This window comes from Microcaecilia unicolor, chromosome 6 (assembly GCF_901765095.1).
Source record: "Microcaecilia unicolor chromosome 6, aMicUni1.1, whole genome shotgun sequence".
NCBI classification, from domain to species: domain Eukaryota; kingdom Metazoa; phylum Chordata; class Amphibia; order Gymnophiona; family Siphonopidae; genus Microcaecilia; species Microcaecilia unicolor.
The window spans coordinates 156192550-156208977 of NC_044036.1; positions in this window are offsets into that span (position 1 = coordinate 156192550).

The following is a 16428-nucleotide window of genomic DNA, read 5'->3' on the forward strand; positions in this document are numbered from 1 at the left end:
ATGGGTCGTGGCTGGGTCTTCCAGCACGACAATGACCCAAAACATACAGCCAAGGCAACAAAGGAGTGGCTCAGGAAGAAGCACATTAGGGTCATGGAGTGGCCTAGCCAGTCACCAGACCTTAATCCCATTGAAAACTTATGGAGGGAGCTGAAGCTGCGAGTTGCCAAGCGACAGCCCAGAACTCTTAATGATTTAGAGATGATCTGCAAAGAGGAGTGGACCAAAATTCCTCCTGACATGTGTGCAAACCTCATCATCAACTACAGAAGACGTCTGACCGCTGTGCTTGGCAACAAGGGTTTTGCCACCAAGTATTAGGTCTTGTTTGCCAGAGGGATTAAATACTTATTTCCCTCTGCAGAATGCAAATAAATTCATATACTTTCCACAATGTGATTTTCCGGATTTAATTTGTGATGTGCTATCTCTCACTGTTACCAATAACCTACCCTTCAATTATGGGCTGCTCATGTCTTTGTCAGTGGGCAAACTTACAAAATCAGCAAGGGATCAAATACTTATTTCCACCACTGTATATTTGCAATCGTCTGATATCTGCAGATTTTAAACCTAAGTATAAAGTTACTGCATCTTCCATTAGAAGTTGGGTTTCCACTACTATTCTATAATGGCTTCTGAAGCCATTATAGAGTTGACATCAACCCCCAGAGTTCTATATATGGCGACTATATTTGTACATGCCATGCGGCCAAATTGCACACGCAACTTAATTGTTTAACAAGCCAATCAGCCCTGATAATTGGCCACTAACAAGCAATTATTGGCACTAATTACAATTTACATGCACAACTTGCTAAGCATATGCTACAAAGTGCTGGATGTAAATGCTACCGCGCAGATCTCAATAAGGGTGCGGCCATGGGAGGGGCAAGGGCGGGTGGAGAGCATTCCTAAAAATTATGCACATTATAAAATATGCCCGATCCACGCTCAAGTTAGGCTTGGGCATTTACACCAGGTTTTAGTTGCGCCTAAGTTTTAGTCACGGGAACAGGAGCTATGCACATTCTATAAACCGTGCCTAACTTTAGGTGAGGTTTATAGAATAGTGCTAAGCGTGGGTTTTTCCTGCACCAGTTATAGAATTCCCTCCTAAGTGTGTCCCTTTATTGCGCCAAACATTAAGTACCACCTTACAGCACTGCTACCTATGTATAAAAACCACATGAGGAAATAGCAAATGGACATTTTATAATCATATAGAAGCATTGGAATAGGGTAGGCCACTCGGGCCATGGCATAAACACATTTTCTGTCACTTATAATAGAGCAGCAGGAGTTGTCCCTTCATTCCCCACTACTCTTGCTCTTCCTCAGCTGCCAGCAATGCCACCGTGCTCACAGTTTCAGCAGCTGATGAAGAGAACAGAGTGGCAGGTAGCAAAGGGACACGCTACCACCACTGTGAAGATGACTCAGGAGCCAGGTGTCAGATGCTTGGATGGAGAAAGGAGGGCCATTTCTGGAAGATGCTGTGGGGCAGTTGGGAACAGGAAGGGAGAGGGGGCAAATGCTGGTAGATGTTGGGGGAGTGAGAAGGAAGAAAAAGATAGATATTGTGGAGGAAGGAGAGAAGCAAAAGCATATGAAGGAGAAGGTAAAGTGGGAGAGACAAGGGTGTAGATGCTGAGAGGAGGAGGAAGAAAGGCAAGGTACATAAACAGTGGAAAAGGAGGTAGGCAGGTGATGCCAGGGAAACAAACTTAATGGTGCTTAGATGGCAACTCCAATAAATGGGAAATAAGCTAGTGCTGGGCAGACTTCTATAGTCTGTGCTCCAATCATGGCTGGAGTGGGATTTTGACAGAAACTCCAGTAGCTGGGTAATAAGGCACCTGCCGGGCAGAGTTCTACAATCTGTGCCCAGAAAATGGCAAGGACAGATCAAGGTCAAGTATGCTTATGTCATATCACATCATATCATATGCTATGAGTTTATCTTGTTGGGCAAACTGGATGGATTATATAGGTCTTTATCTGCTGTCATCTACTATGTTACTATGTGAGGGGGGGAAGGTGGAGAAGGAGGCAGATATTGGGGACAATGTGATAGGTGAGCAAAGCCTTAGACTTAGGTGGACATTCACTAGAAGACTGGCCGGATACTGGGAGTGTAAGTGGGAACTCAGGACGAGTGGGAATGGGAGTGAAAATTCAGGGATTGGGTAGGATTGGAGAATAGGAACTTGTTGAACTGCTTTGATGCTACTTTGGGGTTAATATTCAGCTGGTGGTGATGAGCATTTTGCATCGACAGAGTTATTCCTGGATATTCAAAGACGGGCCCTGTCTGGGCTTCACATTTGAATATCCAGTTCTTTTTGAGCTGGCTAACACATAGCTGCTTAAGTTAAGCAACCATGAGTTAGCACATAAAGATATAACAGACTTTTATATGGTCCCATTTATAAGCTAAACCTGGCCGCTTAAGCAGCCAAGTGCTGACTTCACCCCCAGAACGCCTCTCAACTTTGAGTTAGGCACTAACTGCAAATTTTAGCGGCACTTAGCCAGTTAAGTGCCACTGAAAATTAGTGGCTAGCCCTGACCAAGTGATTTAACCGGTCAGTGGCTGGTTTGTGATCAGTAATATATTACCACAGCTACTATTTATCATTTCTATAGTGCTAATTAGACATTTGGGAAGATAATTTGATAAAGAACTTTGAGGACCTGAGGTCATCTGGTATATCATCTTAGAAGTTCACTTAGGACATTTCTAGAGATAAAGGTCATACTTTTATTTTTTCTTGACAGGTGTATGTTAGGAATTTATTGGCAAAACGTTGCTAACCCATAAGAAAACAAGGCTTCAAACAAATTCGGAACATAAAAAGGTAAAATAAAAAAAACACATTCAACAACCACCTCCATATTTTTTTAAATGGAAAAATCTTTATTCACTTAAGAGCTGGAGTAAACCAATGTCCATACAAGATGTATAAATGTGTCCATTTAATGAAGTACATGTATAAATTGTGACTCCAGGAAAACAAAGCACAACGGAGGTGACACGCAGGATGAATGCTGTTTGTTGAGCAGCTACAGTGTATGTTTGGCGCTCCAGCTTCTGACTTTTAATACTAAGGTTTACTTTGGTTGTTTCAGCTTTAGGGCGCTGAGAGGGGCATAATCGAACGCGAACGCCCATCTCCATGGGCGTCTATATCCGAAAACGGCTACGTGACGAGGCGGGACAGACCGTATTTTCAAAAAAAAATGGGCATCCATCTTTTTTTTGATAATACGGTTTGTGCCGGCCAAATGCATCGGATTGGTGCGGATTTGAGCTGGGCGGTATCATTTTTCAGCGATAATGGAAACCGAAGGCGCCCAGCTCAAAAACGAACAAATCCAAGGCATTGGGTCATGGGAGGGGCCAGGATTCGTAGTGCACTGGACCCCTTCATATGCCAGGACACCAACCGGGCACCCTAGGGGGCACTTGTAAAAACTAAAAAAAAAAGTAAAATACCTCCCAAGTCCATAGCTCCCCTCCTTTGGATGCTGAGCCCCTCAAATCCCCCCAAAACCCACTGCCCACAACTCTACACCATTACCATAGCCCTAAGGGGTGAAGGGGGGCACCTACATGTGGGTACAGTGGGTTTTGGGGGCGGTTTGGAGGGCTCCCATTTACCAGCACAAGTGTAACAGGTGGGGGGGATGGGCCTGGGCCCACCTGGGTGAAGTCCACTGCACCCACTAACAAATGCTCCAGGGACCTGTATACTGCTGTCATGGAGCTGGGTATGACATTTGAGGCTGGCATACAGGCTGCAAAAAAAGGTTTTTAAAGTTCTCTTTTTGTGTGGGAGGGGGTTAGTGACCACTGGGGGAGTCTGGGGAGGTCATCCCTGATTCCCTCCAGTGGTCATCTGGGCAGTTGGGGCACTTTTTTGGGACTTGTTCATGAAAAAAAAGGGTCCAAAAAAAAGTGACCCAAAATCACAGTAAAACCGCCTTTTTTTTTCGATTATCGGCCGAAGGTGGCCATCTCTCCTCGGCCGATAACCACGCCCCAGTCCTGCCTTCACCACGCCTCCGACACGCCCCCATCAACTTTGTTCGTTTCTGCGACGGAGTGCAGTTGAAGACAACCAAAATCGGCTTTCGATTATACCGATTTGGGCGCCCACGGGAGAAAGGCGTCCATCTCCCGATTTGGGTTGAAATATGGGCGTCTTTCTCTTTCGAAAATAAGGCTGTGAGTAACCCAATATTTACAAAGTACAGGGATTCCTAAAGCAGGCTGTTGTGGCCAAAACACGATTCGTGTCAAATCCATTTGGTGTTTTTTTTTTTTTTGCACCATCCTACGTGTTACCTCCGCTGTGCTTTGTTTTCCTTGGTTATCCTACACGGAGGACTTTTGTTCTGTATTTGTCGATTAAATTGTGACTCCACCTGCAATCTGCCCAAGCTCCTCCTCAGAACACACCTACACTGAAGCCTCACAAAATATGCACAGTCTTGTCATTGTGCATAAAAATACATATAAAGTAACTTTATAAGAGGAATTTTACATATGAATACTGACATGTACGTGCATGAAAGATGCCTTTTAAAATTACCTTCATATCCCATCATTCCATAATCTGTCACTCAAAATTGTGAAATGTTGAAACAACATTGCTCTCTAGGTTGAAAACACAAAAAGGCATCACAAAATGCAAAATCCCAACAAGGGGCTCATTTTCAAAAGAAACAAACATCCAAAAAATTGTCATAAAGTAGCAGAAGGATTTTAAATGCTTTGCTCCACAGTTCATCCAAATTTCAAGGGGGCATGTTTTGGATGGGACATGGGAGGCACCAAAAGATAAATGTTTTTCTGCAATAATGGAACAAAATGAAAATGTGTAGTGCCAAAATCAAGACTTTTTGGCGAGACCTGTTTCAATCATGATTAGTGGCCAAAAGGTGCCCTAAATGACCAAATGACCACTGAAGAGATTAAGGCATAATACACCCTTACTCCCCCTGTGGTCACTGACACCCTCCCACCCCCCTAAGATGTGACAGTACATATCAGGGTCTATAACATCTTCATGTATGATGGCCATTCCTGTTAGAGCAGCAAGCAGGTCTCATGAGTAGCCTAGTCGTCAATGAAGTGAATGGTCCCATTCTAACTGATACATTTGTGGAGGAACATGTGAGCCTTCCAAAAAAACACTAAATACCTACTGTACCAACATATAGGTGATACCTGCAAGCTTGAGAGCTACTGTAGTTGCATACAGTGAGGTACAGTAGGTATTTCTCTGCTCCTGGAGGGCTCCCCATACAATATAAGGGGGTTATGGAGAGATGTGTACCTGGGACCTTTTATGTGACGTCCACTGCAGTGCTTCCAAGGGTCTCTGCTGGGATGTCTGTGTGGCCAGTCTACTAAGAATGATGGTCCCCAGACATCCCAATGGCGTTTTTCTCGGACATTTTATTTTTCCAAAATGGTCCTGAAAGAAAAATACATTGAGCACAAAAGTTCTAGGAAAAAGGTGATTTTTGACCAAAAATTTCACCACTTCATTTTTGGACATTTCTAGCAAGACTTAGATGTTTTATTGAAAATGTCCCTCTAAATTATTAAAAATTTAATATTTCCCTTATATCATTCTGAAAATATCTGTTTGCTTTAGCAAATGTTCCTTATGCGTTTTAATTATTTGACTAAAATTATCATGGAACTGTCCATCTCTACACTAGATACAGAGATGTTTAATTAACCAACTGATAAAGTGAAACATTTTATCTTTTACAGGAATCATCTCTACTGACCTCAGTTCCTCCAGACATAATGGCTCATCAATATTCTCAAAGGGGAAGTCCGCTTCTATCAATACAGAATATTAAAAAGGAGGAACCAGACATTAGGATGTAGAAAATAGATGAAATTCATAGTTCACGGCTGTATTGATTAAAGAAAGGCAGAAAGAAGATACAATGTAGCGTTTTCTCATACAGAGTGTTGGAGACAATCAGGCTTATTTTTGAAAGAGAAGAGCGCTCATCTTTCGACACAAATCGGAAGATAGGCATCCCTCTCCCAGGGTCGCCCAAATCGGCATAATCGAAAGCCAATTTTGGGCGTCCTCAACTGCTTTCCATCGCGGGGACGACCAAAGTTCACAGGGGCATGTCAGAAGCATAGCAAAGGCAGGACTGGGGCGTGCTTAACACATGGGCATCCTCAGCCGATAATGGAAAAAAGAAGGGCGTCCCTGACAAACACTTGGCTGACTTTACTTGGTCCTTTTTTTTTTACGACCAAGCCACAAAAATGTGCCCTAAATGACCAGATGACCACCGGAGGGAATCGGGGATGACCTCCCCTTACTCCCCCAGTGGTCACTAACCCCCTCCCACCCTAAAAAAAAAATTTTTTAATATTTTTTCCAGCCTCTATGCCAGCCTCAAGTATCATACCCAGCTCCATGACAGCAGTATGCAGGTCCCAGGAGCAGTTTTAGTGGGTACTGCAGTGCATTTCAGGCAGGCGGACCCAGGCACTTCAGGCAGGCGGACCCAGGCCCCCCCCCCACCTGTTACACTTGTGGTGGTAAATGTGAGTCCTCCACAACCCACCAGAAACCCACTGTACCCACATCTAGGTGCCCCATTCATCCATAAGGGCTATGGTAGTGGTGTATAGTTGTGGGGAGTGGGTTTTGGGGGCTCAGCACACAAGGTAAGGGAGCTATGCACCTGGGAGCTTTTTCTGAAGTCCACTGCAGTGCCCCCTAGGATGCCCGGTTGGTGTCCTAGCATGTGAGGGGGACCAGTGCACTATGAATGCTGGCTCCTCCCATGACCAAATGGCTTGCATTTGGTCATTTCTGAGATGGGCGTCCTCGGTTTCCATTAGCACCGAAAACCGGGGACGACCATCTCTAAGGTCGACCTAAATGTTGAGATTTCGGCATCCCTGACCGTATTATCGAAACGAAAGATGGATGCCTATCTTGTTTTGATAATACGGGTTTCCCCGCCCCTTTGCCGGGATGTCCTGCGAGGACGTCCTCAGGAAAACTTGGGCGCCCCGTTCGATTATGCCCCTCCACTTGTTCATTTGAAAACTAATAATAATCTTTATATGATAAATGTATTCAGTCTAAATTGATTCTATACTATATATGCAGCCATGTTAGTCCAAAAAGTACATGATAATGTAACAGTACAAAGCAAAGAGATGCAAATAAAGAATGGTCATTGAATTGCCAATGATCAAAATCTAGATAAAACTCTAGAAGATTTCTGAGTAATTCAAAGAAAGTTTTTTATGCATACTTCAAAAGGTGACCTTCTCCTTGGAAAACTTGGTGGCGGCCAGATCACCTAATGGCCCATCTGACCCTCTCACAGCCTTTCTGCTTTGAATGTACATGAAAAGGGTTTTATTATGAGTTTTTCCCCTATGGCAAGCTTCTCTTCAAATTCTGTTTGTGTCTTCCTTATCAATGCTTTGCATCCACTTTGCCAATGCTTATGCTAGTTCCTGTTTTCTTTTTTCAGATCATTTCGAAGCGCTGCATACGACTGGTAGCGCTATAGAAATGAGTGGAGGAGTGGACTAGTGGTTAGGGTGGTGGACTTTGGTCCTAAGGAACTGAGTTTGATTCCTGGTACAGGCAGCTCCTTGTGACTCTGCGCAAGTCACTTAACCCTCCATTGCCTGCCACATTGAGCCTGCCATGAGTGGGAAAGCACAGGGTACAACTGTAACAAAAATAAAAATTTTGTAGTAGTTTTCCATTTTTTGAAAAATATTCTTTTGACTCTAATAGCCTTTTTCACCTCACCTTTTAACTATACTGTTTCTCATTTGGTTTTCCTTCCATCTTTCTTAATATGTGACTCACATCTGACCTGGGCTTCCAAGATTTTTAAACAATGTCTACATTTGAAATAAAGTCTTAACTTTTGCAACTGCTCCTTTTAGCCTTTTTTTTTAACCAATTTCCTCATTTTATGATAGTTAAACTTTGAAAATGAAATGCTAATTGTGTATGTTTTACTGGAAACTGCTTAAGATTGTAGATAAAATGGTATATAAGAATTTTAAACAAAATAAATATAATAGATTTCCTTAGTACCTTTATTCCAATTATTAAACATGATCACTATTTCCAAGTGGCCCTAATACTGTTACCTCTTGTACCAAATCCTGCATTCCATTATGGACTAGATCTAAAATAGCTCCATCTTTTTTTGGTTCCTGGACTAGAAGAGGATTATGGATCAAGGTGCAGGGAAGTGACGATTAGTAAACAGTGGAAAACGCCCCATAACACTATCTCATTGACTTGCGAAGAGGTGAATTCTATATATACTTTAATCTGAAACTATGGACTGCAGCGCCTAAAGCCCACTTGGACTATGTCCCTCTGTTAGCAGTATAAATTTGTTATCAGTGCTGAGATCTTTGTTCCATGGTAACATATCTCAAAACCAGCAGAGTGCAATATTAAAATATATTGGGATAAATATTCAGCCCACAGCAGTGAGCATTTTTTTTTTTAGTTGCCACCAGCTTTATACCCCGATATTCAAAGCTGAAACATGTCCAGGCACCAGAATTGAAAATCCGGGTTTGTGTGGCCGGCTATGAGATTAAATGCAATATTCAGTACTTAACTGCCTAACAGGCTTATTTTCGAAAGAGAAAGATGCCCATATATCGACCCAAATCGGGAGATGGTCGGCCATCTCTCATGGGCGCACAAATCGGTATAATCAAAAGCCGATATTGGGCGCCTCCAACTGCAGTCTGTCGCGGGAATGAACAAAGTTGACGGGGCATGTCAGTGGCGTGGTGAAGGCGGGACTGGGGCGTGTTTATCAGCCGAGGAGAGATGGGCGCCCTCGGCCGATAATGGAAAAAAGAAGGGCGGCAGTAGCGAAAAAAGTGCCCCAATTGCCCAGATGACCACCGGAGGGAATCGGGGATGACCTCCCCTGACTCCCCCAGTGGTCACTAACCCCCTCCCACCAAAAAAAAAAGAACTTTAAAAACTTCAGGCAGGTGGACCCAGGCCCATCCCCCCTACCTGTTACACTTGTGGTGGTAAATGGGAGCCCTCCAACCCCCCCCCCCAAAAAAAACACTGTACCCACATATAGATGCCCCCCTTCACCCCTTAGGGCTATGGTAGTGTTGTACAGTTGTGGGTAGTGGGTTTGGGGAGGATTTGGGGGGGCTCAGCACCCAAGGTAAGCGAGCTATGCACCTGGGAGCAATTTTTGAAGTCCACCGCAGTGCCCCCTAGGGTGCCTGGTTGGTGTCCTGGCATGTGAGGGGGACCAGTGCACTACGAATCCTGGCCCCTCCCACGACCAAATGCCTTGGAGTTGTTCATTTTTGAGCTGGGCGGCTTCGGTTTCCATTATCGTTGAAAACCGATACCGCCCATCTCAAATCCGCCCAAATCCGATGCATTTGCCCAGCACCAACCGTATTATCAAAACAAAAGATGGACGCCCATCTTTTTTGAAAATACGGTCTGTCCCACCCATTCGCGGACCCGTCCTCGGAGATAATCACCCATGGGGATGGGCATCCACGTTCGATTATGCCCCTCTAAGTGAAACCAGATAATAGAACTGAGTTTTATGCAGTCCAGTTTGGCCACTTAACTTAGGTGGTTAAGTCCTGAATATTGACACATAACTACAAAGTGCTGACTCCATCCCTGGGCCGGTCACAAAATAGCTGGTTACAGCTTTAGTGGTTAGCGCTGATTTTCAGTGGTACTAACGTGTTAAGTGCACAAGTGATTTAGGGCTCCTTTTACCAACCTGTGGGAAAAAGGGCCCTGCGCTAGCGGTGGGGGCCGTTTTTCCCACATGACAGGGCCCTTTTTACCATAGTGGGTAAAAAGCCCCCAGACAGACAAACATGACAATACAGTAAGAGAACTCTTACCGCGGTGAGGAGCCCTTACTGCCACCCATTGAAGTGGTGATAAGATCTCCCACGGTAACGCAGCAACGCTCGATTACTGTCGGGTTACCACCAAGCAAGCCATTTCCGGGCCTTTTCTTTTTCCCCTGGAAATGGCACACGCTCAGGGTGAAAGTACCGCTGGCAGCCGCATTGGGCCAGCAGTAGTCCTGATTTAGCATTTGATAAGCCCACACTGGGTTTACCAACGCTTTGTAAGAGTCCCCTTTAACTGGCCAGGAGCTTTGAATATTGACTCAACTATTATTTTTATTAGAATTATTATAACAACCAACAGGTGTGATAAGTGTGTGAAATATCATTCTAAACCCTAGAACAGGGGTGGGCAACCACAGTCCTCAAGGGCCACAACCCAGTTGGGATTTCCACGATGAATATGCATGCGATTGATTTGCATGCATTGCTGTCATTGTATGCAAATAGATCTCATGCATATTCATTGTAGAAATCTTGAAAACCTGACTGGGTTGTGGCCACCATTAACTCCAACCTCAGCGCGAGTCCTCTCACTGCATTGCTGCCAGTGAAGGATGATGCTTCAATATTATTTTTTTCAATCACTAGAGACAGACAGGTTCCCTGGAGTCCTGCAGTGCTTACCCGTCATTTACTATTGAAAATGTGATAGTGAAACAGCACCCCCCACTGGCAGTACTGTAGGCGGAGTCCCACTCAGCTTAGAGGGCACAGTGGTTATGGCCCTCAAGAACCGTGGTTGCCCAACCCTGAACTAGAACAATAGCTTTCAGGACCAGTAAAGGGAGAATTATGTGGAGGAGTAGCCTAGTGGCTAGTGCAGTGGACTTTGATCCTGGGGAACTGAGTTCAATTCCCACTGCAGCTCCTTGTGACTCTGGGCAAGTCACTTAACCCTCCATTGCCCCTGGTACAAAATAAGTACCTGAATATATGTAAACTGCTTTGAATGTAGTTGCAAAAACCTCAGAAAGGTGGTATATCATTTCCCTTTCCCTATTTGAGATTTTACATGGAATGTTGCTGTTGCTACTATTTGAGATTCTGGAATATTGCTACTATTTGAAGATTCTACATGGAATGTTGCTACTATTTGAGATTCTAGATGGAATGTTGCTACTATTGAGATTCTGTTGCTACTATTTGAGATGCTACATGGATGTTGCTATTCCACTAGCAACATTCCATGTAGAAGCCTGCCCTTGCAGATCAGCAACGCGGCTGCGCAGGCTTCTGTTTCTGTGAGTCTGTCAAACTCACAGAAACAGAAGCCTGCGCGGCGGCATTGCTGATCTGCAAGGGCAGGCTTCTACATAGAGTGTTCCTAGTGGAGGAGTAGCCTAGTGGCTAGTGCAGTGGACTTTGATCCTGGGGAACTGAGTTTGATTCCCACTGCAGCTCCTTGTGACTCTGGGCAAGTCACTTAACCCTCCATTGCCCCTGGTACAAAATAAGTACCTGAATATATGTAAACTGCTTTGAATGTAGTTGCAAAAACCTCAGAAAGGCAGTATAGCAAGTCCCATTTCCCTTTCTCACCAAGTCCTTTATTTATATGCAGTAAAGACAATGCAGTTGGCCAGTCCAACACTGCTCCTCTCCCTCCTGACTGCCAGGTGATGGCATAGCTTTTGAAGTCTTTCTTCTCCTTCCCTCTGTATTGCTTTTTCTGCCAAATTTTATTCCATTGTGATGTCATATCCACATACCATTGTGATTGGCTATTTCCTCATTGCTGGTTAGTTCTCTATTTTCTCATTGCTATAGATGATATTAACTACAGTTTTCTTGTGGTTTTATTTTGCTGTAAACATGCTTTTTTACTAAACTAGTTCATGGTCAATATATTTGGCTAACCTAGATATTTTGCAGCTCACTTCAGTATGCATCCTTTCCCACAATTACCATAAGAACTCATTATTTTTTATCTTTCAAGCCCTTATCAATTCTGAAATCCATAAATACTGCAAAGATCATAAGAATACATTACAGCTACACCCTTCCGACAAGAACGTGAGAGCTCAGCAGCCGCCAGCTTTCATCTGAGTTTGTGTTCTCGGTTCCAAGTCATCCATGTCTCTGAGGTTTTTAGCTTTTCTTGATGATCACAAGAATTTCTTGCAATTATAAACTGAGAGCTGCTCTTGCTTTCTGCAGAAGATTTGAGGAGTTTCAATGGTGTGGAAGGGAACTGTTCTGTAATGGGATTTGGAGGATTTCAGGAGCAAAAAAAAGGTTACACCTCTCCGTGATGCACTCTGTATCATGGTCTCAACAGCATTTGCATAATATTTGACAGTGTTAATTATAAAGATAAATTACAGTACGCCAAGGGGTCTTACTTCTACCTCTTAATGTTCTACCTCTACAAGGTGAACATTGAGAAATCCAAACACTATCTCAATCCATGAAGAAGTTTTGCAATAAAGAAAGAATTTGGACAGACTGGAATTCCTGAGATGTTGCCTGTCAAGACAGAATTATGAAGGGGGGGGGGGTGGCAACTTCTTTTAAGGTCAGGAAACCTGACCTCACATAGTTATAAAAACCTCTCACAGCTACTGGTCATTATTGTGTAATAACCGTGAAGGTACATCAGTGACATTATGAAGCTAAAGACAGTGATCATGCTGCTGCCTCTCCTGGCTCTGCTGCTAACTGTCTACAGCATAGAGGCAGGTAAGTTGACTTTGACTAGCACTTGGGTTCATTTTCAGCAGTTGTTTTTTTTTTTTTTTTTTTTAATATTGGTTAACTCTGAAAGTACACAGCTGATAGTAGAGAGGATAGGCTTTTCAAACCGTTTCTTGTCCTTTACCCTGCTAACTCTAGCTGTAGCATTCTAACTTTGGCTAAATGATTTGGACAAGTTCTGCCAGGTTTATTTTCCATTGCTGGTCCTAGGTAGAAAAGCAGCTTTAGTCTTACAACTGGCTTAACTTGCATTGATGACTCTGCTTTAATTATTGGGGATATTTAGATTTACAGGACCTGAATATGTACACTGTAGATGAGAGGAGGGACAGGGGAGATATGATGCAGACATTTAAATACTTGAAAGGTATTAATATAGAAACAAATATTTTCCAGAGAAGGGAAAATGGTAAAACTAGAGAACATGAATTGAGGTTGAAGGCTGGTGGACTCAGGAGTAATGTCAGAAAATTATTTTTTCACGGAGAGGGTGGTTGATGCCTGGAATGACCTCCCAAGGGAAGTGGTGGAGAAAAAAAACTGTGTCGGAATTCAAAAAGGTGTGGGATGAACACAGAGGATCTCTAATTAGAAAATGAACAATATAAAAAATAAAACTTAAAGGGTTGCATATGTGTTTGCATGTCAAGTGGTGCTTAGATGGCAACTAATGGAACTTAATACATATTACATATTGTGTAGTCATTGCAAGTAGTATACCATGCCATACTTTGTATTGTTAGTCGAATATTTTTACTGCTCTAATTGCCTCCTGCTCATGTTTGATCTATTCTTACTGTACACCGCCTTGAGTGAATTCCTTCAAAAAGGCGGTAAATAAATCCTAATAAATAAATAAATAAATCTGGCTGTATCAACTAAGGCCAGTGCTGGGCTGGCTTGTACAATCTGCGTCCCACAAATAGTAATCTGGTTGTAGGATGGGCTGGAGAGATTTTCGACGGAAACTCCAGTAATTCAGAACATGAGGACAGTTCCAGGCATACTTTGATCTGTGTCCCACAGATGACAAGACAGATTTGGCTAGGCTGGAGAGGGCTTTGACGGCAACTCCAGTAGTTGGAACATAAGGATAGAACCGGTTGGACTTCTATGGTCTATTTCCCAGAAACACCACAGAAACTATGATCAAGTAAATAATATCACGTTCATTGTTGATTTAATCTTGAATTGATAATGAATGTGACTCTTGGGCAGCCTAGATGGACCATTCAGGTCTTTATCTGCCATCACTTACTACGTTACTATGATTACTGACCACTATCCATAAAGGGGAGATGAACACGTAGCTACGCAGATGTGTCATCAAGAGCAAAAGAGCTGCTCAAACTATATGTGCCGAGTTAACCGAGCACAGCCTGGTCGGCAGTCATACCCAGGTATTCAATCCGGGAGCTGCACAATCCCCAGCATTGAACATCCAGGGTAATTTCAACCCGCGTCTGGAGGTGGCTTGCAAATCACTTTCCGTAGGACGAATTTAACCTCCAATGTGAGCTATCTTGAAGGTTCATTTGCTTAGTTGTTAGTCCCAAAAATCTCCAAAATGGTAACCATATGATTGCGATGTTACTTATTTTGCATTTTCTTGGATGACTGGTGTTGGTTATTTTCTCTAGCCTCTCAGAATTTTGGAGTTCTTTTCTGCTTCATTGTATTAATTTTTATCTATTGTGAAAACCACCATGCGGTATATGAATGGTGGTATATTAAATAAATTTTAACCATAGCCATAACCATAAGATCTAGAAGCACAAAATTTTGGATGGATGCCACCGATTCCCTAACTTAAATAACTGGATTGGTTCCCCCAGAGCCCAGTTGGGCCCACTGATAAAACACACGCCCACCTCAACACACATACCCCAAAAGCTGGAACCCCACACACTGACACAGCCACACATCTCCTCACATGCACATCAACATATCCACCCCCACTCACCTGTCATCCATATACTTTATATACGTGACACACACAAATTCCTACATACCTCTACCCTTCATGTAAGCAAATCTCTCTCATGAATATTCATTGTGGATATCCTGAAAACCTGACTGGCTGGGGTGCCTCCGGGACCAGGTTTGGGAGCCACTGGTCTATAACTCTGAAAGGTTTTTGCTAGGTCAGGGGCAGTGTTGAAGGTTTTGAGGAGAGGATTTCTTGACAATTTTTCACATTGAACTGCCAGTTTTGTCTTCTTTCACAAGTGGAAGGAGGGAGGCTCCTATAACTTTTAAAGGCAGGTGGGAAGTAATAAACATGTGCACCTGTCTGAGCAAAAACAAAATTAAAAGCACACATCTCAGTGGCGATCCTTGGTCGGCTGCCACCCGGGGCAGATTGCCGGTGCGCACCCCCCCCCCCCCCCCACTGGGTGCAGCGGCATCCATCCCCCCCCCCCCCCCCCCGGGTGCCCTGTTCCAGGGCATAGGAAGCAGGAAACCAGCGGAGCCGACAGTCACGCGGCTGCTTTCTGCACCCCTCTAGTGGTGTGCACCCGGGGCGGACCACCCCCACCACTCCGCCCTCGGTACACCACTGACACATCCATGCCTGTTCTTCTACACCTAAATGTGAGCCTTGCAAAAATTCCATGTACTAGTAATATTTTTGAGGTTCATATTTAGGTACCGACACTTTTCATTTTTGTCTGAGCATGCACACAAGAGCCGCGCTTACCACAAAACCTTTGCGTGTATGTGTCAGATGTGTTCCTCCATCCATTTTCTGTATAAAAGTGTGATTTAATTTGCATATGATTTGCTTCCAGTATCAGCGGTGCTATTTTTTTGCGTTGCTGCTGTGTTGTTGGCCCAACTGCACGTGGCTTTGAGCATCAGCCTCTCTGTGTTGGAAGTTATCTTTCATCTCTGCCCCCACCATAGGAGCCAACTTTTCAGAATTAATGGGGGTGCTAAGCCCAATGGAAATAACCCCTCCCTGGACACATAGAAGGAATTCTCTCAATATTGGGGGTGCTCAAGCACCCACAGAGTCAGCTCCAATGCCCCCACGCATGTGTGTATATATTTATTTTATTAAAAACAACCTTTGGAAACAAAATATAGTCAGGTTGGTAAAAGCATGTTTAGAAAACTTCACTTTCCTTGAAATGTGATTTGCTGCAACTACAGGGCAGGGCAGATGTTGTCCACTAGCATAAGTCTCTTTCTCTTATTTTACCATACAAAATCAGGCCTTGAAATCAATATGTCAAAAGCTGACTTGGATAATGATAGGCCATAACAGAAAAAAAAAATGTTACCAACAAAAACGGAAGAAAGCAACCTAAACTGGAGAAGCAGGTGCTTTGTATCCATTTTGAAGCAGGACTTGTGTGTACTTACCCTACGTGCATAACTGTGACAGTCACACATGTAAGTGCTAGTATATGGACGCAAAGTTATAGAGTGAGGGGTTTAGTGAATCCATCCCTTAATCAATTGCTAGTTATTTATCTTTACAGATCTCGTGAAGAGATCAGAGGCCTCTGATTTCCTTGCTGGGAACCGCAGAAAGAAACGCAGTTTATATGAAGGATGCAGTGTTGAAACCTGCTACGAAGAAAAGATTGTAAGTAAATAAGAAAAGAATATAAAAACCAGAAATCAAAAACCTCTCACAGAGCAGCAAGTTAAGAATATAGAGAAGCATAGCCAGACAACAGATTTTGGGTGGGCCTTGGCATAGTACAGATGCCAAGTTACCCAGAGCCAGGCTGGAGGTTTTGTGGGATTTGTAGTGC